Below are 21,566 nucleotides of genomic sequence, written 5' to 3'. Positions count from 1 at the left end.
GAAATTATAGAGACTGCATGTGACCCGCAAACCTAAAATATTTTTTACTGAAATCATTTGCCAACTCCTGAATATAACCTCTTGCTGCTTCTACTTCTGAATCTTAAGCTATACACCAACATCATCACCAAAGCCTTTATCAATCCAATTAAATTCTAAATTCCATTCTAAAAAAATTTTAAAAACAACATAGTATCTTACTCCTTATTAGAATATCATACTCCTGGCTTGTCCTCTATCCTTACTAGATTCAGTTCAAAAACTAATCACTCACTACTTGTACCCTCCAAAAACTAAAACTATAAAGATGACTAGGATACAGTCCCTGCCACCAAAAAACTTACAGGAGCAGACAAAAACAGTCAATTTACCTAAAACAGAGTATTATGACATAAGCATGTATTGGATGACCGAGGGAACAAATTGGGGGCACTTACAGCAACCTTTAAGGTTTGAAAGGTTTCTTAGGGGAGATGGACCCAACCCAGAGGGATGAATAAAAGGAAAAACGGCGTCAACAAAGGTGTGAAATTGCAAGATATCTGTAAGAACTACATGCTACTCAGTATTCCCAGTCATAGGAAGAGTTACAAGCAGAAGTACATAGGCACAGGTCACAGAAAGCCTAACAGTTATGGTAAGGAGCCTAGACTTTAGAGCCAATAAAGGGATTTAAGCAAGAGAACAATGTGGACATATACACCTACCGGATAGATGTCGTAGCTGCTGAGTAAGACAGGTTTACTAGATGGGTGATACAGAAACCAGTTGTCCAGGTGAGATCAGGGTCTGAACTAAGGCGGTAATAGTAGGAATGGGGAGATGAATTCCAGAAATATTTAGAAACATTTAATTGGGGCTATGAAGGATAAGGGAGAAGAAATGACTAAGGGCACAAGAATATGCAATGGGAAAAAGACGGTCTCTTCAACAAATGGTATTAGGAAAACCAGACAGCTACATGCTAAAGAATGAAACTGAACCACTTTTTTACACCAGACACAAAAATAAACTTAAAATGGATTAAAGATTTAAATGTAAGACCTGAAACCATAAAAGTCCTAGAAGACAAGACAGGTAGAACTTTCTCTGACATCAGCCATAGCAACATTTTTCTAGATATGTCTCCTGAGGCAAGGGAAATAAAAGCAAAAATAAACTATTAGCACTACATCAAAACAAAAAGCTTCTGCACAGCAGAGGAAACAAAACTAAAAGACAACCTACTGAATGGGGTATTTCCAAAGACCTAGTCAATAAAGGGTCAGTATACAAAATGTATAAAGAACTTACACAATGCAAGACCAAAAAAAACCCAAGTAATCCAATTAAAAAACAGAACATTCTGCAAAGAAGACACAGAGATGGCCAACAGACACCTGAAAAGATGCTCGACATCACTGATCATCAGGGAAATGCAGATCATAACCACAATTAGATATCAACTCACATCTATCAGAATGGCTAAATCAAAAACACAAGAAACAAGTGTTGGCAAGGATGTGGAGTAAAAGGTGGGAATGCAAACTGGTGCACCTCTGTGAAAAACAGTGTGGAGGTTCTTCAAAAAATTAAAAACCGGGGGCGCCTGGGTGGTTCGGTCGGTTAAGCGTCCGACTTCAGCTCAGGTCATGATCTCACGGTCCGTGGGTTCGAGCCCCGCGTCGGGCTCTGTGCTGACAGCTCAGAGCCTGGAGCCTGTTTCAGATTCTGTGTCTCCCTCTCTCTGTGACCCTCCCCCGTTCATGCTCTGTCTCTCTCTGTCTCAAAAATAAATAAACGTTAAAAAAAAATTTTTTTTTTAAAAAATTAAAAACCGAATTACCATATGATCCAGTAATTCCACTACTGAGTATTTACCCAAAGAATACAGAAACACTAACCCAAAAGGATACACACACCACTATGTTTATTGCAGCATTATGTAAAATAGCCAAATTATCAAGTGTCCACTGATAGATGAATGTATAAAGAAGATGTGGTATATGTACACGATAGAATATTAGCCATAAAAAAAGAATAAAATCTTGCCATATGCAACACGGACAGATCTAGAGGGTATAAATGCTAAGTGAAATAAGTCAGAGAAAGACAAATACCACATGATTTCACTCATATGTGGAATTCAAGAAACGAAACAAAGAAAAACAAAAGAGACAAACCAAAAACAGACTATTAGCTATAGAGAACAAACCGATAATTACCAGAGGGGAGGTTAGAGGCAGGATGGGTAAAACTGGTGAAGAGGATTAAGAGTACACTTATCATGGGGCACCTGGCTGGTTCAGTCGGTTGAGCATCCAACTTCAGCTCAGGTCATGATCTCACAGTTTCATAAGTTCAAGCCCCGCGTTGGGCTCTGTGCTGACGGCTCAGAGCCCGGAGCCTGCTTCAGATTCTGTCTCCCTCTCTCTCTTCCCTTCCCCTGCTCACGCTCTCTCTCAAAAATAAACATTAAGGGGCGCCTGGGTGGCTCAGTCGGTTGGGCGGCCGACTTCGGCTCAGGTTATGATCTCGCGGTCCGTGAGTTCAAGCCCCGCGTCAGGCTCTGTGCTGACAGCTCGGAGCCTGGAGCCTGTTTCGGATTCTGTGTCTCCCTCCCTCTGACCCTCTCCCATTCATGCTCTGTCTCTCTCTATCTCAAAAATAAATAAACGTTAAAAAAAAACTAAAGAAAAAAATAAATAAACATTAAAAATTAAAAAAAAAAAAACAGTGCTCAGTCATGAGCACGGAATAACATACAGAATAGTTTGAATCACTGACCTGTACACCTGAAACTAAGGTAACACTGTATATTAACTATACTGGAATTAAAATTAAAAAAAAAAAACAAAAAAAGGAAGAAAAAAAGAAGGGCACCTGGGTGGCTCAATTAAGTGTTCAACTCTTGGTTTCAGCTCAAGCCATGATCTCACGACTTCATGGGTTCGAGCCCCACATGGGGTTCTGTGCTGGCAGCAGGGAGCCTGGTTGGGATTCTCTCTCTCTCTCTCTCTCTCTGCCCCTCCCCCACTCGCACTGTCTCTGTCTCTCTCAAAATAAAAAAATAAACTTTTATAAACAAATAAATAAAATTTTTAAAAAGAGAAAGAAAAGACTACCGGCACATATTCATTAGCCAGTATGACTGGATATATGGTAGTACATTTGTTACAAGACTACAAGAGAAGATGATTTTAACTTTTTGTGTGGAAGGGGACACAGAATGGAAGAGGTCAGAAGTATATGGGGAAAATGGGTTCTGTTTTGGACCTTTTGAATGTGAGGAAAATCTAAATGTAGAAAATCTGTATGTAGATAGCCAGTAGCTAGTCAAATTTACAAGTCTGGAACTCACAAGAGAGCTTCATGCTGGAGATATTTCAGAGTCATCAGCATACAGGTAACAGTTTAAGCCAACAGAGTGGGCAAGACTACTTAAGGAAAGAATCTCAGAAAGTTCAGTAAGTCAAGGAGCCAACCCTAAGGAATACCAACAGTTACTGAGAAAGCAGAAACAATAAAGATGTCATCTTAAATATCAGCTGATTTCCATAGCTTCAAAAATCTCTTCCAGCTGAACAACTGGGAAGAACAAAAAAAAAAAACACAAAACGTGTTCATCAATACACCTTATCTAATGAACAAAGTAAAAATTAAGAAATTCAGTAGAAGAGGACTTTCCAGGAGGAGGCATAGCATATCAAAAAAACAGGAGCAAGACAGTACAGTATGTTTGGGGATTTGTTCATTTGGTCTTACAGTAGGTATACATGCTAGAAAGGCCTTAAAAAGAGGTGTGAAACTAAGGCCTACAAGAACACTGGGAGGGAACAATCAAGGAAGACTGTGCTTTTGACATCATGAACCATTTTTAAGCTCTCCTTCCACAACACATCCACATCTCCTTTAGGTCTCAGCTCAAGCATTAATTCCTCCAAGCATCTGTCTCTTGCCAGTTCCCCTAGGCAGATCAGGCCACACCAACCTCCATCCTCCCCATGCCCCTTGTTCATGCCCCACTGTGGCATTTATCCTACCATGCTATGGCAACGTGTGGCATGTCTGTCTCCCAAATGTATCGACTCTAAACTCCTTAAGAGCAGGGAATTTTAATTTTTGTAGCCCATACTTACAGCACCCCCTCACCGCCACCTAACAATCACTCAATATGTATTTTGGTGGTTTTTTTAAGTTTATTTATTTTATTTTAAGGGGGGGGGGGGGGATCCCAAGCAGGCTCCATGTTTATCAGCCCAGGGCCAAATGCCAGGCTCCATCCCATGAACCATGAGATCATGACCTAAGCCGAAACCAAGAGTCAGACACTGAGCCACCCAAGTGGCCCTGTATTTGTTGAACAAATGTCTTAAACCTATCTGAAGCAGACAGGACTACTAGCTCTTTGGCCTTGGAATGTGTTGCAGTTGTGGATTTATGTTCTTTGTTTTGCTTTACTTATGATAATATTACATAAATTTCTATTCCAAATGTAAAATGAGTGTGAGGAGATACAGCTCAGAAAAATACTGAATAACAAAAGAAGAGCATACAAGAAAAATTTGCTCTAAACAATTCATAAGTAAAATAAAAATAATAGTAGTCATGGCTGTCATGACTACTTATATTATATATGTGCATATATATTATATATGCACCAATTATATATGTGCCAGTGAGTGTTCCAGGTTCTTTGTCCTTTTTATCTCATTTAACCCATACAACAAATCAACAATGGAGTATTATCACCCTTTTACATATGTGCACATCATTTATCTCACTTCTACTCTGTCTTGGTTATAAGTTACAGGTGGAAAACTGAGTTCTGTCAGAATAATGAAAAGCAAACACTGTATACTGCATTCTCCACTTCAATATAGCCTCGTTTCATTTTGAGCTAGCCAGCACAGTTACTGTGGGACCAAGTCTCATAAATTCACTAGGAGAAAGTCCTCTAGCACATTCTCTGTCCCACTATATCCAACAATCTTCAAGTTTCAAGGGAGAAATTGTGAACTGTCCCTATAACCCTCCTCCAAGAGCAACTCTTCAGAAAAGCAATAAATCAAATATGACAAGCTTTTTACCTCTGTGTGGGGATTTCGATTTTGTAAACTAGGATGGTAAAAACCCTAACGTTTATATAATACTTTCCAGTTTAAAAAGTATTTCCACATTTATTATCTCATTTGAGACCCATTTTACAGACAAGCAAACTGAAGCTCCAACAGATTTTAATGAATCTGGATTTCACATCTCTTAGACAAAAAAATTCTTGATGTCTAGGTTGTTAAATTCTGATACGTATAACTGAGGACTTCCTATCCATGGTACTCTCTGTACATCAGATGACAGACCCTCCTGTACAACCAGGAAAGGATCAATGTACTAGGCAGACTACCTGCAAAAAGACACACACAAATTCTGACGAAAAGAATGAAGTGACCTTTCAAAACAGGAAATGAAGTTCTACGTTGGTATAACAAAGAATTAGTATCTAATAAATACAGAGCTAGCAATGAGGAAAAAGCTCTAAGAAAGTGCTGTTCCAAAGCTCACAAAGGCTGCTATTACCCCCTCCCATTCCTATTTTCAAGTACAATTGATCCACATCTGGATAATCTCATCAGCCATAAATGCAAGCTGGCTTCTTGCTATCTAGACTACCCTGTGTGTGTGTACACATGCTCATCTACTGAGGTATACATATAATTTTACTTACATATACATATAAGTAAAAAATATAGCCAGATAATGGGATTATAGACAATAATTTTGCTTCCTTTTACTTTTTGTAATTTCCAATTTCTACCACATGCATGTTATTTTAATGGTAGAAAAAAAAATAAGAATGATAAGAATATGGCCAGAGAATACTTACACTATGATTCTATTTACATAAAATTGCAACAGTAAAAAAATAAATTGTTTAAAGATATGCACTTGTTTGGTAAAACTATAAAGACAAGAAAGCGATCCACACAAAATTCAGGAAAGCAGTTACTTATGAGGAATAGAGAAGGAGAGAGATTCAATCAGGCAGGGAATAACAAAAGGCTTTAAAGGTACTAAAAATTTCCTTTTTCAGCTAAGTAGGAAAAAGATAGGTCTTCAATTTGTTACCATACTTTAAAGATGTATATTATATGCACCTTTATACATATGATTTATTCTGCAATGTAAAAAGAAGATACAAACAGGGTTGGAAAATCAGAATTTGGGGGCTGTAACCCAGACTTTTCCATTTACTGTGACCTTAAACAATTCATTTAAACCCTCAGAGCAGTTTTTCTTCTTATTTTATAGACGAGGAAGCTACAGCTAACATATGTTTAGCACTTTACTGATTAAAGTTCCTAGACTACAGTACAAACATGTAAATAGATAAACTGTGAGATGATAATACAAAGTAATCCCTCTTTATTAAATTATAGAACATCGTTATACCAAGAACTCAATGGTAGAACACACAAGGCTATTTACATTCTAATATCTTCTTGTCTCATAATAATGGCAACAATTAATGTTTTTTAATATGTACTATGTAATCAACGCACTATGTTAAATACTTTCCATGGATTATTTTGTTTAATCCTCAAAACAACGCTATGAAATTAAAATTCGTTCTCTCATGCCCACTTTACAGATAAGACTATTGTGCCCAAGGTCACACAGCTAGCAGTATATGGTGGACTCAATTCAGAAGCCACACCTTTCACCACACCAAGTTATGCCTCACTTTTCTCAATTTAAGATTATTTATTTATTTAGAGAGAGAGAGCACAAACGGGAGGGGCAGAAGGGGAGACAGAATCCCAAGCAAACTCCGTGCAGTCAACGCAGTGCCCAACATGGGGCTCAATCCCACAAACCAGGAGATCATGACCTGAGTAGAAACCAGGAGTTGGGCATTAACTGACTGAGACACCCAGGCTCCCCTCTCACTATATTTAATTCATCTATCTCTCCCAACAACGAAAGACTCCTTCACAACTGTTTTTTGTTCATTTTTATTTCCCTGGCACTTAGCAGGCAATAAGTAAATAAACATTGAACAAATAGTTCATATACATACAGTGTTTTCAAGGCATAACGTTATTTCAGGACATGAACTGATTTGTTTCCCTTGCTGGCCTTGCCAAACATAAAAGTGTTTGTTTGTTTTTACTATTTTAACCATTTTTAAGTGTGCAATTCAGGAGAAGTACATTCACAATGTTGTGCAACCATTACCACTAAGTATGAAAGGTTTTTAACGACTTTACTGAAATCAATCGCTCAGCTATCAATAGGTAGAATGGGGATTTGAACCCAGGACTCTCCACCCCTAAATTCACAGGCTATTCATTCTACCGAGGGGCCTATCAATACTTCCATCTGCTCTCTCCTTCTTACCAGAATATCAGAAGAATTAAACACACACTTTATATACATTTCTACTGCACAGGTGCCCACAGCTGTGAGGGGGGAAAAATCCACCAAGACGCTTCTCCCAGGTGATTACTTTTCATTTTGAGCTTTCAAAAGCTAGAGCTTTAACATAAATATCTCACCTCTAGCTCAAGCCTGCAGATCTGCAAAAGCAATGTCTGCACCCCAAAGTTATGAGAAGAAATGCTTGCATTAGATTACACTCTCACTGAATTACAGGTAACTGCTCAAACCTGGTTTTTATTGTAATACAGCTTCCTTATAACAAAACACTATCAATCCCAAGGATAAGTCAAATCTTCCATCATTCTACCTATTTTGGAACAACAACAAAAAAAAAGGATTCTAAGTATTGGGCATTTTTACATGCTCAACTGTGAAAGCCAAGGAAAATGGATTGTTTACGAGCTGAAGTCTGAAGCTTGAACAAGCAAACAAAAAATCATTTTGATCCTGTTGATGCCAATTTTATCCTCTTTACATCCCTCCTCATGTTTTCTCAGTCTGAGCTCTCATCAACAGCTACTTCATGTTTAACATACCATAGTTAATGCAATTAAGTGCAGAAAATTGTTTCCCTAAAACTGTTTCCCCCCAATCACACCCCTCTCTACCTTCCAGGATCACTATTCTGCCATAAGAAAGAGCATATCATGAAGCTTTAAATAAAATTGCTGATGAATAGATGGAGACACTGTTTCTGCAGTTAATGCAATGTTCCTATATCAACACCAACTCCTAAAAAAAACACAAAAATGATTCTATATGCTTTATCTAGCCACATCAGACAGAATTCTGACCATCTGAATTCCTTTAGAAGAAAATTCAATCTATAGAAATATAGTCCAATTATTTTAAATCTTATCAAGTAATGTCAAAAGAGAATCAAATGAAAAACTCCATCAATACCAAACCATTTCACCAATGAATATTTATGACATTTCCGTATTTCCTGTCTTCTCTCTGTTTACATAAAGCAGTGGTGCCAAGATTCATCTCAGGATTATTAGCCTGCAATACAATGATGGGCCTAATTGCCTTGCAAACCAGGACACCAATAAATGGAGTCTTCAGACAATCAATTTTAAGAGGAGAGAAAAAAAAAAAAAAAAAGGCCTAAGCTCTTTCTACATACATGCACTTTGCCTAAGAAATAAATTCAGCCTCATATTTTTCAGTCTCATTTATGGGTTCCTAAGCAAGAAATGCTCCCTTAAATATCTCAACTCATCAAATCTATTTAATTCCAAATTCCAGGAGTAATTTTCAAATGCACCAAGGGGAGGGTGGGAAGAAGCAGGCAGAGACATCATATAGAAAGATATCTATCACATTTCAGATTTATCTTCTCCATCTTTAGTTTGGGAGGTTTTTTCCTCAAAGTTTCTTTTTATGATAAATGAATAGAAAACACCCTCCCGTCGCCCCCACCCCCTTAATTCTACTTTAACTGAAGCCCCTCTTAACTTCACCTTTCGGGTTGATTTACTTCCAAATATGATACTAATACAAATGAAACAAAAAGATCGAACTAACAGCTTAAGACATCCTCTAGGAAAGAAAGTCTTTAATGTACCTTCTCTGTCCCCTGCAAAGTCCCCTCTGATTACTGTCCCTCCCCTAACCACAGCCTCCAAAGCTGTCCATTTAAGTACAACCCCTCACCCTCTTGTGTCTCTTGGAGGACATAAGAATCTTTCCTCTCTAGAATCATCCAACCCACTTCTTCCCAGCCCTGCTCACCGCCCCACTCCATCCTCCCTGCCCCATCCGCACCTGCAACTCCAGGTTTCCCACTCCTTAAACAGCTTCTTTGCCACCTCACCATCAGCAACCACCCCTCCAGTCTTACCAGTTCATCTCAGACACTCCTTTTCCAAAACTCCCTCCACCACCTTGGAAAGGGGCATTTTCTTCAAGATACCATCCCCCAACCTTGTGCACCACCTGCCACTATTCTTTCACTGTGTCTAGCCCAGCAGCGTCTTCTGAGCCCTCTGACTCAATCCCGCACCCAGGGAGCCACCATGCCTTTTCCAGTGGCTCTAAAATCACCCTAAATCCCATCCCCTGTGTCCCCCTCCAATTTCAATCTCTGCCTGCCCATTTTGGGCCTAACTTCTAATTTACCCCCCTGCTGCCAGCTCACCATCATACTCCTCTCATTGAAAGTCCCACCCCCACCAAGCTCCTATTCCAACCTCCATAAGCACTCCCCAGAAAAACCCCCAATTCTACCTCCTCTGCTCTCCTAACCCACGCTATTCCATAAGTCTCCACAAATTACACCACCCCCAGAGGGCAAACACCCACTTCAAGCTCAGGTCTCAACCCATGCCAAGCCCCTTACTCCCAGCCCCTACCACCTACTTTAGTCTGCCTTAGGTCCATCCCAAATTCCACCCTCCTGAATTAACACCCCTCCCCCAGGGTCCTATCCAACCCTGCAATCCCACTGTCTATTGAAATCATCTCCCCACCTTGCACCCCGGCTGGATCCCAAGCTGTCAACTGCTCCAAGCCAACCCCAAATCCATCACCCTCATTCAGTCCCCTCCCCCATTAAAAGCCATCCCACTCCAGTCTCATCATCCATGTCGCCCAAAAACATCCCAAATTCCACCCCGACCTCCCAAGCTCACGCTCCTGTCCCATATCGGGTCAATCGCTATTAAAAGTCCCCTTCCCTCGTCGCCGCCCCCCCCCCCCAACCTGCTTGGGTCCCACCCTCACCCCACCCCCAGCCCGCGCCTGGACAAGTCTCCCCTGCCAACCCGCCGTTCCATCGCGATCTCAACCCCCTTCCCCCAACCCGCGCGGGGGCTCCGCAGCCCCCACTCTCGTTCTCCGTAAGTACCACCGGCCCAGGCTCCTAGAGAGCGGACCAGGAGAGGGGGGGAGGTCTCCTCACCGGCGAGCCGCTGCAGGCGAAAACGGCGGCGGAGGCGGCGATGCCCTTGTCTTCTCTGGAGGCTATAGCGACGACGCTCTCACTCCCTCGCCTGTGTCCAGTAAGGTGGCGGATGGCGCGCAGGGACCGAGAGCCTCCTCCTCAGATTCGGCTCTGAATCCTCTGCAGTAGCCGACGAAGAGCCCGACGGGTGGGGGGAGGGGACGCTCGGCTGCGGGCGAAGGAGGAGGAGGCGGAGGGAGGGGGCGGGGGACCGCTAAGAAGGGCGGGGAAGGAGGAGCCTGCGCGGCGCCGCGACACGTCCCACAGCCTCAGCGCGCCGGGACCACAATTCCCGGCATGCCCTGCTCCGGCCCGCGCCTGGCCTGCGCGGCCTGCGCTTCCAGCCGCGCGTCCTATGCAGGGTGGCCGCGCCCGCCCTGGTCACGGACAATGGAGTAAAGTCAACCATCCCTTAGCGGCCTTTGTAAACTCAGAAACCATTTGTGAGGAAAGTTAGGTCTCCCCGAGCCCTCTTCTCAAAGTAGCGATGTTTGCAACGTCTCCAACCTCTTTACACACACATACACCCGCCGCCGCCCCCTGCTGGACTACACTTCCCAGCATGCTCTCACAGTCTCCCGCCCTCCTTCCGGACCCTTCTCAGAGGCGGTACTAGAGTTCCCAGGGGGTGGTGCCTGCGAAATGCTGGGAGATGCAGTTCTCGTTTCTTCCTCCATGTTAAGAAAAAGAAGTGAAAGAGAGGAAAAAAGGAAGAAATAAGCCAACCCACTGAGGATAGGCCTAGATGGGTTAGATCACCTGTGAGTCTGTACTCTCCTCGTCAGCCCCGTTGCCACTGTCACACCAGAGCTAATTCAGCAGCTCCCTCCTGGTCTCCCTGCAAATCAGAGGACGATTTGGCAACTTAAATGCAAATGTGAAAAGAGGTTGCTTTTCGACCGGGCTCCATTACTTTAATTTTTTTTACCTTAAAAAGAGAATGAAACATTTTGAAAAAGATGAATGCACAAGGTGCATTGAGGTTTTTGATTATCGGGGTATTGTAAATGTCCATTTGTATATACAAACAATACAGTAGTAAGCAGCTATTTGAAATGATGATGTAGATCTATTTATTGACACGAAAAGCTATTCACCATTTATTCTGGAGGGAAACACATTGATTACAGAACAGCATGTTTAAATGGTCCAATTTACGTGAAGTTTGAGACGATAGTCTATGAAAGCATAGTGAGACTTAAGCAAAGAGGTTCCCCCAAATACTATCAGTGATTATCTTGGAGGAAAGGGTGTCAGATTTCAAGTAATTCTTATTTTCTTATTGTCTGAACTGTTTAAAAAAGAGCATCTAATTTTTTAAGTTATAAGACTATTTTCAAAAAATTTCCAAAATCCAACGACAGTTCTTTGCTGTCTAAAAGCTTACCACGGCTTCCTGTTGCCCTCGGTGGTGCTCCGGGATGAGGCCTGTCTGGTTTTTCTGTGAGCTCAACAGTTCCACTATTAAAACAAATAATGGTGGTTATTTACAATTAATAAAAAACCATTAAATTAGTAGAATGTTTTCTATTCTCATTACCTATTCTCAAATTTTTACTTCTTCCGGTCTTTCCAAAGCCATTTCCTCCTTTTCTCCTCATTCTTGAAATTCAAACCAAAATCCTACCTTCCCTAGAATGAATTTTAGGCACATTAATTTTCTTTCTATCTGAATTCTTACAGCACTGGTTTTTAATCTCTGGGCCAGAGATCTCTGTGGAGATGGGGAGTGAGGAGGGAGGAACAGAGTTACTGTAAAGGGTCTGCAAAGCTCTCCTTAAACAAAACATTGTCTATTGACTGAATAAGTCTTATACTTAAAAAAATAATTTTTCTTCTGTGTCCAACTCTCCTAGCATATGGAACATGGCATCAGATGATTCCCCTATTTAGCATAAATCCTGTTATGGTATTTTAGATTTAGGATATTGTTATTCCTTGATGTTCTGAACACTAGAACATTCAAGCTCCACTAGCCAGCCCACTGGAGAACCTCAAGCATACGTGAGAAAGGCCAGGTTCCTTGTATCAGAGGTTAATGTGGTCTACAGCCCTGCTGCAATCAGTCTCTTCAGCTTCACCCCACCTAACTCTAGTTACACTTCTGTTCCTTATGACTCACTCTGCCCAAATATATCGGGCACTGTCATTTTCTTTTGTTTTTTTTTTTAAGATTTTTTTTTTTTTCAGTAATCTCTACACCTAATGTAAGGCTCAAACTCACAACCCTGAGATCAAAAGTTGCACATTCCACCAACTGAACCAGCCAGGTGCCGCGGGCACTATCATTTTCAAACTGCCTATCTCATTTTCATCCTTTTTGCCCAGCCTTAAAAGCCCAGTCCCATACATACATTTCCCCAAATATCATAGCCCCTCTGCTCCCTTTTTTTAAATTTTTAAAACATTTTTTAGTGTTTATTTTTGAGAGAGAGAGAGAGAGAGAGAGAGACAGAGCACGAGTGGGGGAGGGGCAGAGAGAGGGGGAGACACAGAATCCAAAGCAGGCTCTAGGCTCTGAGCTGTCAACACAGAGCCCAACATGGGTCTCTAACCTATGAATCGCAAGATCATGACCAGAGCCAAAGTCGGACACTTAAACAACTGAGCCACCCAAGTGCCCCTCTCTTTTCTGAGCTGAGTAAGAAAAGTGCCTGAGACATGTTTGCTATGTGACAGGGAAGTCCCTTCCCCTCCCTAAGTGTTGCATTGCCCAGGCCCTCTTCTAAACCCTCTTTACTCCCCTCCTCCTTCTTTTTCCCATTTGTCCTACTGGAAGAAAGAGGGGGGCTGGGTGAAGATCAGAATTAGAAGGGATCTGGTCTGGCCAGGAAGTAAAGCATTATCAGGTTTAGGGTCACAGGGATGAGAAAGTTTACCAGACTATCCTAAATTAGACCTTGCCTTAAACATGCTGGGTGACCTTTAGTAAGTCTCTTAACTGTCCTGAATCTCAGTGTTTACATCTGTAAAATGGAAGGAATGATTCCTGCCCTGTCCCCTCAAAACGTTATTAGGAGAATCCAATAAAGCGATGAGTATGAGAGTATTTGGAGACTGTAAAGTGACACTTACAGTGCAAACCCTTCATCTAATTTGAGAATTCTCTCTCCGAATCCCTGCCAACTGTTGGTATGTAAACTTTTTACTCAGAATTAGACCATTATTAATGGATTTATTAAAGTATTTAAGGAATCAACTCCATGAAGCCAATTTAATTCCTTGATAAATTTTCTGTATAGCACAGTTAAACAATTTCTAACTTTTCTAGATCTTTTTCTATATTGAATTTTCATCAAGATATATTCTTTTCTCCATTAATTTTACAAGAAATCAGATTCTTCGGTTATCTTTTATCTTTACCAATTTTTACTGATTTTTGCTTCAGCTATTATGAAGTTTTTAGTCATTATTTCCACCAATTCCACCTTTTCCTGGAAGCAGTTTGAGCCATTGTCAGTTTTATTTTGTGTTGATTATGTCTACCAAGTGGAATCTTCCCAGGGGTCAACTTTGCAATGTTTAATGTTACCAACAAAGATGGGATCATTCAGTTTGCTTTTCCATCCATAATAAATGTTTACCACATGTAGTTTTAGCCATTGTCAGTTTTATTTTGTGTTGATTATTTCTACCACATCTAATTTTTTTTTGTTTGTTTGTTTTCTGCAACCCAAGCAAAACACACTCAAGGACAAAATGACAGTGTCAAAACACTATCCTTTGCCTGTTATTATCTGATTAACTGGGACTATGAGATGGTTTTGTCTCCACTGTGTTAATGAGTTTGTTTGAGCTCCTCTTTCTCTCAAAGCATCTCTTTAAGAGCATTGGCACACATGTGTGGGCTGGACTCTTACTTAAGAATTGCTTGCAAAAAAAAAAAAAAAAAGTATTGCATTAGAATTGCAAGAAAATGGACATTACAGACCATGTTAGGAGAACCAATTTTCATTGAGCCAGCTGCTGGGCTGGCATTTAAGATCCATTATGTCATTTAATCCTTCAGCCTAAACTTCCTTTACATGCCCATTTTATAGCAGAGAAAATTGAGGCCCACAGAGAGGAAGAGATGGCTGAATTAGGATCAGAAACCAGGCCCTGGTTTAACACTTGGTGCAATTTGAATGTTTACAAGTTCCAAAAATTATGTAACTTAATTTTTAAACTTTTGCAATCATCTTAATGGAAAATTAAATTATAATTTTAGAGTTTAGCTGAGATAAACAAGAAAAATGCATGAATATAAACAAAGCATTCTCAAAGAGCTTTTTGTAAATTAAAAATAGAATTACCATATGATCCAGTAATTCCACTGTTGGGTATTTACCGAAAGAAAACAAAAACACTAATTCAAAAAGATATATGCCCCCCTATGTTTATTTCAGCATTTATAATAACCAAAATGGAAGCAGCCCAAGTTTCCATCAATAGATGAATAGATAAAGAAGATATGGTGTGTGTGTGTGTGTGTGTGTGTAATGGAATATTACTCAGTCATAAAAAAAAAAGAATGAAATCTTGCCATTTACAACCACATGGCTCTGGAGAGTATTATGCTAAGTGAAATAAGTTAGTCAGAGAAAGACAAATACCATATGATTTTACTCATATGTGGAATTTAAGAAACAAAATAAAAAAAGAGTCAAGCAAAAAAGAAAACCAGACTCTTAACTATAGAGAACAAATTGATAGTTACTGGGTGGGGGTGGGGGGGGTGTGGAGACATGAGTGAAATAGGTAAGGGGATTAAGAGTACTAAGTGATGAGCACTGAGTAATGTATAGAATTGTTGAATCACTATATCATATACCTGAAACACTGTATGCTAATTATCCTGGAATTAAATTGTTAAATGTTTATTTAGTTTTGAGAGAGAGACAGACAGAACATGAGCTGGGGAGGGACAGAGAGAGAGGGAGACACAGAATCCAACGCAGGCTCCAGGCTCTGAGCTGTCAGCACAGCAGGGCTCGAACCCACAAACTACAAGATCATGACCTGAGCTGAAGTCGGCCGCTTCACCGACTAAACCACCTAGACGCCCCTTGAATTAAAATGTTTTAAATATATTTAAATTTTTTTAATGTTTATTTTTATTTTTGAGACAGAGAGAGCATGAGTGGGAGAGGGGCAGAGAGAGAGGGAGACACAGAATCTGAAGCAGGCTCCAGGCTCCGAGCTGTCAGCACAGAGCCTGACATGGGGCTCGAACATACAGACCGTGAGATCATGACCTGAGCCGAAGCCGGATGCCCAACCGACTGAGCCACCCAGGCACCCCTAAATATATTTTAAAAAGAGATTTTTTTTTGTGATAGCAAATGAGATAAGGAGTATGAAAATGTTTTGTAAATGACCAAACACTGGACAAATGGAAGTTACTACCATTTGTGATGAAGGCTGTTATATCAACCTGTTAGGCCACCTTCCCAGAGTGCTAGAAAACTAATAACATAATAACATTCAGTAGATGGGTATCAAATGCCCATCCTAATATTTAATTCTAACAACCAATACTAAAGAATAGGATTGCATCCTATATATCTATCCTTTAAGACCCAATTCCGATATCAGGAAGCCTCTCCTCACCTTTGGTTAGGTTAGAAGCCCACTGTGCTCCCATGGACTGCTCACACTATATGTTCACTGTCTATTTACTGTCCTCAAGGACAAGGAGCAAGGTGGTCTGGTTCATCTCTGTGACCCACCTAAATCAGTTCAGCCTGGGGCTTCTCACAGCGTAAGCCTTCAGTAAATAGTGGTTGAATTAATTAACAAATCAGGGGTGCCTGGGTGGCTCAGTTGGTTGAGCGTCAGACTTCGGCTCAGGTTGTGATCTCAGGGTTTGTGAGTTTGAGCCCCGCGTCGGGCTCTGTGCTGCCAGCTCAGAGCCTAGAGCCTGCTTCAGATTCTGTGTCTCTCTCTTTCTCTGCCCCTCCCCTACTCACACTCTGTCTCTCCTTCAAAAATAAATAAACGTTAAAAAAGAATAAATCAATCCATTAGGGGCTGTTAGCTGGCTCAGTCAGTGGAGCACGGGACTCTGGATCTTTGGCTTGAGAGTTCAAGGCCAACAATGGGCATAGAGATCACTTAAAAATAAAATATTTTTTTAAAAATCTAAGGAAGTTTATTTTTTAATTAACATGACAAGTATATAGACCATACAATCAACAAGGGAAATAACAATAAAGCTGGGGGAAGAGTTTTTTTATTTTTTATTTTTTTTATTTTTTTTTGGGGGGGAAGAGTTTTTTTAAATGACAATGGAAAGATAAATTAAGGGCAAAGGTAAATCATAAATGAATCTGCACAAACATAACAGCTATGGAAGCTTCCATGCAGCAGCAGGCAATTGGAGGAAAGAGGCTTGACATCCCAGGTTCAAATCCTAACTCAACTAGGAATGCGTGTTTAGTCACTTCCCCTCCTACACCTGATCCTTATGCATAAAATTGCTGACCATATAGAACCCCAGGGCAGATAAAAGAATTAATCAAAGTACCAGATGTTTTGCATGCTCTGAAAAGCTGACAGAAGTGAGGGCTGTTACTGATGAAGGTCAGGAGAGAATTTGCTGGGAAGTTTACGTTTAGGAAGATCCTTTACATAAAGCTGCTCAGTTCATAAACTTGAAAAAAAAAAAAAGCAGTCTGATTATAGTGGGTTAAATTGTGTCTCCCAGAAAGTCCCAGTTTTAACCCTCGTGCATGTGAATGCGATCTTATTAGAAAGTAGAATCTTGGCTATTAAAAATCTTAGGATGAGATCCATCCTGGATTTAGGTGGGCCCTAAATCCAGTGAGTGGAGGTGTCTTTATTAGAAAAAAGAGAAGAGATTTGAGACACAGAGACAATAAATGGGAAGGCCATGTGAAGATAGAGGCAGAGATGAGTCACGCAGCCCCAAGCTAAGGAACACCAAGGACTATTGGAAGCCACTAGAAGCTGGGAGGAAGGCATAGATGGATTCTCCCGAAGCCTCCAGGAAGAACCAAGCCTGCTAACATCTTGATTTCAGACACTTGGCCTCTCAACTGTGCAAGGATACATTTCTGTTGTTTTAAGCCACGAGTTTGTAGTAATTTGTTAAGGCGGTCCTAGGAGACCAATATACCAATTAAGCTGGAAACCCAAGTAATCAACTAATTAGCAAATATTTTAAGACCCCCCCCCAAAAAGATTCAGAAGAGTATATTTTGGGAAATGTTTATCAGTTCCACTTAATCTCTAAAAGCAGCTATGGAAAATTTGTGTTAACATCCATTGTCTTCAAATCCATGCCTTTTCTCTTTTTAACTAGTGGTTCTTGACCTGTCTCCTGGGGTGGCCCATACTTTGAATGAGTAGAAAGAACTCTGGTATCATACAAATTGCACAGACTTAGGAGACCAGATCTGGGTTCATATCCCAGCTCAGCCACCTAGAGGCTACCACATTGAGAAAATCATTTGTCCTTATTGAACCTCCATGTCCTCCATTGTAAGATGTGACTAATATTATCCGCTTCATAGGGTGAAATGAATTAATTCATGTTAAGTACAGTGCCTGACCCAGGAGATACATAACTTTGCCTTGTCCAGAGAGCAATAGAGATCTTCTCTTTTTATTTGGGTGATGTTTGGCTGGTGGAGGAAGGGAAAGGAAGGAGCCACCAATTTTCATTTCAACTAGAAGGTGGGAAAGCATTCCAGAAAAAGAGAAAGAACAAGTGCTTTTATTTCCAGAAGAGCTGAGGTTCCTCTGGGTGGGATCTATGAACCCCCCTAGAAGAAGATGGACAGCATTGGATACTTATGTATTATTCATTCAGCATAAGGTACTGACCCCAGGTACAGTAACTCCTGCATTGGCTGCCTGGGATTTGGGTGGAATTGGGGCCAAGAGAGAGCGGTCACTGGTACTCTAGTTATCAAATTCCATTCTGGACTGAGCTCCTTTGGGAAAGTTTACTGAAGTGGAAACCCTTGAAGTGTACTCTGAAGGATGAGGAGGAACTCATCAGACAGTGAAGGAACCTGTAGAGGGCAGAGGAAGCGTCCCTGAGTTCAGGAAAACTCAGATCAGGGGTTCTCAACCCTTTTCGTGCCATGGACCCTTTAGGTAGGCTGCTAAGGCCTATGAAGCCCCTCTCAAAATAATGATTGTAAGTGCATAACATAAAATACCAGAATTACCAAAGAAACCATTTATACTGAAATACAGTGATCAAATATGAATATATATTCATGCACAAATCAAAGATCTCACTACCTAATAACCACACAGTTTCAAAGTAGTGATGAACACAAAATATGTCAGCATACTTTCAAGATATTTCAAAATATTTCAAGATATTTTGCAACAACTGTAATGTGATAGGGAAACATCTGTGATTTCTGTTGGTGACAAAATTGGAAGGTACTGCTAAGTCTACTTGTGGCTTGTCACCTATATTCAAAATGGAAAGAAAAACCAGATTTCTGTAAAGATTAATGAATATAAAAATGTAGCTCTCCCATCCAAGATCACAGCCCTCTGGACTCTCAGGCCCCAGGTTAAGAATCTCTCTTCCAAGTAGTTGGACTAGAGCATAAAAATTATGTAGGAAGGGACGACAGAGACTGGGGGCTTGTGTCTGTGACAGGAATTTTAATTTTTAAAAAATGTTTTTAATGTTTATTCATTTTTGAGAGACACAGAGTGTGAGCGGGGGAGGGGCAGAGAGAGAGGGAGACACAGAATCCAAAACAGGCTCCAGGCTCTGAGCTGTCAGCACAGAGCCCAATGTGGGGCTCAAACCCACGAATCATGAGACCATGACCTGAGCCAAAGTCAGATGCTTAAGTGACTGAGCCACCCAGGTGCCCCGGGAAAGGAATTTTTTTTTTAATATAATTAATTGTCAAGTTAGTTAACATACAGTGTATACAGTGCACTCTTGGTTTCGGGGGTAGATTCCCATGATTCATCGTTTACATTCAACACCCAGTGCTCATCCCAACAAGTGCCCTCCTCAATGCCCATCACCCATTTTCCCCTCTCCCCCACCCCCTTATTAACCCTCAGTTTGTTCCCTGTATTTAAGAGTCTCTTATGGGTTTGCTTCCCTCTCTGTTTGAAACTATTTTTTACCCCTCCCTACCCCCATTGTCTTCTGTTAAGTTTCTCAAGTTCCACATATGAGTGAAAACATATGATATCTTTCTCTGACTGACTTATTTCACTTAGCATAATACCCTCCAGTTCCATCCACGTTGTTGCAAATGGCAGGATTTCATTCTTTCTCATTGCCAAGTAGTATTCCATTGTATATATAAACCACATCTTCTTTATCCATTCATCAGTTGATGGACATTTGGGTTCTTTCCATGATTTGGCTATTGTTGAAAGTGCTGCTATAAACACTGGGGTACATGTGCCCCTATGAATCAGCACTCCTGTATCCTTTGCAGAAATTCCTAGTAGTGCTATTGCTAGGTCATAGGGTAGTTCTATTTTTTTTTTTTTTTTTGAGGAAACTTCACACTGTTTTCCAGAGCAGCTGCACCAGTTTGCACGAGGGTTCCTGTTTCTCCACATCCTCGCCAACATCTGTTGTTTCCTGAGTTGTTCATTTTAGCCACTCTCACCAGTGTGAGGTGGTATCTCAATGTGGTTTTGATTTGTATTTCCCTGATGATGAGTGATGTTGAGCATCTCTCTATGTGTCTGTTGGCCATGTGATAGGAATTTTTAACGGAGTGTGGGGTTGAGAAGGTAGTGCCATGCAGTTGGCAGAGACTAAGGAGCCAGCCAGAATTGAACTCCAATCCTCCTTCCTATCTCCATCCTCACAAGCTGTGTGACCTTTGGGCAAGTCACTTCATCTTTCTGCAAAATGTGGATATTCACACGTACCTCCCAGGGCTGTTATGAGTGTCTAATGTAAATTTCTCTTCAACCCTACAACTCTGTAAAGAGACAAGGATTTTGCATTTTGTTTTGTTGTATTTGTTTACAACTGTATTGTTTTGGTTCTTTATGAAGGAGGAAAGCTTTAGAAAGGTTGGCAGGAGGCACTTGGGGATGGCAGGAATGAATAGAGCAAAGCGGACAAGATCAGGCAGATGAGAAGTTGTCTCTGGATGGACTGATCTTAGGTCTCAGAGAATACACTTGAGGTAAGCAAAATAGTGCAGAGAGAACAAGACTGAGGCAGGAAATCCCCCAGAGGGAAGAGCCTAGAAGTCAGAGCCTCTGTCCAAATACCTATGGCCTGCCATGTTGCTGTTCTGCAAGAGATGGAAAAGTTCTGAGAATAGAATAACCACCTGCGTACCCACTAGTTTGCTCTCATTGTAGTCTTAAGGGGGGGGGGCTGTTCCTTTTTTCTCCAGTTTTAGGAAGTCTTTATCTATTGTGAACAATCACCTTTTGACAGTCAAAACTGATTTCAAAGAGGATAAATTTGCACAAATTTATCAAAGAATGCACCAAACCCATCCTTTCCAGCTCTCACATTTTCTTGTAGGCTTTTTGTTTTCTCTTAAACTTCTCTTGAAACATTCTAATCCTAACCTGGATGAATTAAGGGGAAAAGAAATGTGTCTGCATCTCACCCAAGAGAGCCTAGGAGGCTGTTTTCTGCAAAGGCCATTCAGGAGCCAATGTCTTTGAGGGTAGTGAGAGATTACCAGAAGTAGGAAGGTCTGGGGCTTGGACATATGTGTGGCCTGCTGTCTGGAGGGACAGCGCATGGTAGATAGAAGGACATTGGTATCCATTAATGAAAATATTTTTCTCTACAAAAGACCAGATCCTTTGCAGGGGTAGGAGCCCATATAATGTAAGCTCAGAATTGGATTTAATTTGATTTAAATTGAATAAAGTAATATGTCATTTCTTATTTCCCTAACTTTGTGGAGTAAGATTCATACCCGCTATATAATCAACAGAAAAAAATAAAACTGACAACATCTAAATTGCACACAGTGAAATTACTCATTGACTAAAATGGATGGAAAAATCAAGGAAGCCTTCTTGACAAAATGTAGATCTGGAAAATTCATCCCAGGAAAAGTGAACTCCATAGAAAATAGAAATAATGACCACAAAAGATAACTTACAATGGCAGAAGTTATAATTATTAAACTGTGATATGGATTTTTTAAATTGACTGGTAACACAAATCATCATTATGAAATTTATACTGAAAATTATTTTTCAGATGAAGATA

General features: G+C 40.7%; 1 protein-coding gene across 3 annotated transcripts in view; it reads right to left on the bottom strand.

The window, feature by feature from the left end:
* FAM168A (family with sequence similarity 168 member A) overlaps positions 1-21,566 on the bottom strand; it is a 207,748-nt gene that overhangs the window by 182,516 nt on the left and 3,666 nt on the right. The window contains exon 2 of one of the 3 annotated variants that reach the window (XM_045484088.1): positions 11,754-11,827. The gene's annotated coding sequence lies outside the window, so the exon portion shown is untranslated. Of the gene's footprint in view, positions 1-10,324; positions 10,579-11,753; positions 11,828-21,566 lie in introns of those variants that run through there. The other 2 variants (XM_045484087.1, XM_045484091.1) reach the window with 2 other exon arrangements.

Source organism: Leopardus geoffroyi, chromosome D1, assembly GCF_018350155.1.
Source record: "Leopardus geoffroyi isolate Oge1 chromosome D1, O.geoffroyi_Oge1_pat1.0, whole genome shotgun sequence".
NCBI lineage: Eukaryota > Metazoa > Chordata > Mammalia > Carnivora > Felidae > Leopardus > Leopardus geoffroyi.
Note: the sequence above shows the minus strand (reverse complement) of the source record. Positions and strands in the feature narration are given on the sequence as shown.